This window comes from Gracilinanus agilis, chromosome 4 (assembly GCF_016433145.1).
Source record: "Gracilinanus agilis isolate LMUSP501 chromosome 4, AgileGrace, whole genome shotgun sequence".
NCBI lineage: Eukaryota > Metazoa > Chordata > Mammalia > Didelphimorphia > Didelphidae > Gracilinanus > Gracilinanus agilis.
Genome location: NC_058133.1, coordinates 48707421 through 48709227, shown reverse-complemented (window position 1 = coordinate 48709227; position 1807 = coordinate 48707421). Strand labels below are relative to the sequence as shown.

Here is a 1807-nt window from a genome sequence, read left to right as displayed (position 1 = left end):
AAGAAGGAAGAAAGGAAGGAAGGAAGGGATGGAGGAAGTAAATAAGGAGGAGAGGGAGGGAGGGAGGAAGGGAGGGAGGAAGGAAGGAAGGAAGGAAGGAAAGAAGGAAGGGAGGGAGGGAGGGAGGAGAGAGAGATTTTCTATATAATTATATTTTCTATATAATGTAAAGCAACGAGACATAATGGATAGGTGGACTTAGAGTAAGGAATCCTTATAGTCAACTCCTGATACTTGCCATGCACTGGCAATATGATCTTAATTAAGTCATATAATCTCTTACTTTCCCAAGACAACTCATTAAAAATATAAATTTCAGAGCAGGTTTCATTTTGCAGTAGTAGAAGGAGCTCCCTCACTGAAAATTCCATATACCAATAAAGTCACAAGTCCATTTCAAAATCCCAAATATTCTGTATTTACTTCCTCTAAGTAGAATATGAACTCCTTCAAGGGAAGTTGTTTTTTTTTTTTTTTTGATCTTTGTGCCTCAGTAACTATTACCCTCTGCTGATAACTCGACCTACCTCAGTACCTAGAATCTTCCTCCCTGGAAAGTTCAACTTCCTAGCTAAATCCATTACAACAGATATAAGAAACAATTAGCCATACCTATGGGAGGCCCCACTCTTTCACATAAAGTATCTAGACTTCCTCTAAAGAAAGAAATCCTGTGGGTGGGATTGACATCAGCATACCTAATTTGGTTACAAACAGCCTGAACCTCTCACAAGCTAGGCATCAGGGTTGCAAAAATTTTCTCCCTAGATCATTGATTTCCTTCTTTTTACTGCTGTCACAAAAGAACAACAATAATGATAATAACAAATATAGCTTATACATCTTGTGCTTTAAAGTTTTCAAAGCTCTCTATCATCTATCTAAATCATATATATCTCTATCTAACTTTCACTTTTGATTCTCACAACCCTATGAAGTTGGTACTCTTGTTATTTCCATTTTATAGATGACAAAACTGAGGCACAGAAAAGTTAAGACACTATCAAGTGTTTAAATCCAGGGCTTTCTCCACTGCATTTCCTAACTTTGCATCCTACCCACTTATGGATTCTACTTTTAGCCCTGCTTTCCACAATGGTTTTAACATGGCCATATCCTTTTTTCCTTCCATGTACCAGTGGATGTCTTAAGTGAAACCCCAAACTTTGATTAGTGAGTTAAAATATCCCCTAATAAAGTTCTACTAGTTTGCCTAAAAAGCATGTCTAAATCTTTTGCAAAGACCCCCTTACATCCCAGAAGGAAACTAATTTAATCTCCTATTACTACCACCTCATTTGTACTCTTGTCCCTTTAAAAGACTGATACTATTCATCTAATAAAATCACAGAGCATGACAGGGATTTCCTCAACAGAACAAATGAAAAGAATTGGACCATTCTTTGTTCTAGCTCTCCCTTTTGACCATCTATCCTGTATATGGGGAACAGAGGGAGGGTCTCAATACAGGCATTTTCACTCTTCCTTTATTCAGTTACCTTCAGTTTGATGGTGTCAGGACCTTGATCTGGCCTTCTCGTAGCACACGAAGCAGTCAGGAGAAGCAGTAATCTTATTACACTGATGTCTGAAACATACCTGCCTCTTGGTTGATATTTAATATGCAAGAGTCAAAGGCCAAAAAGTGAGGCGGAGTTTATCTTTGTGGAAGGAATTTCACAAAATGAACTTGAGCAACACAGCATTATTAATGTTCTGCATAATAAGGGAGACATTTGGTGACTTCAGATGTCAATTTGTATTTACTTGTGCTTTTCAATACCAAATTGGATAAAACCAAATAAAT

The 1807-nt window shown here is 37.4% G+C and overlaps 1 long non-coding RNA gene across 1 annotated transcript in view; it reads right to left on the bottom strand.

Annotated features, from left to right (window-relative positions):
* LOC123245700 overlaps positions 1-1559 on the bottom strand; it is a 74272-nt gene extending 72713 nt beyond the window's left edge. Inside the window, exon 1 of the long non-coding RNA XR_006506119.1 lies at positions 1500-1559. This is a non-coding gene — a long non-coding RNA (uncharacterized LOC123245700). The remainder of the gene's footprint in view (positions 1-1499) is intronic.
* Positions 1560-1807: the final 248 nt, after the last annotated feature.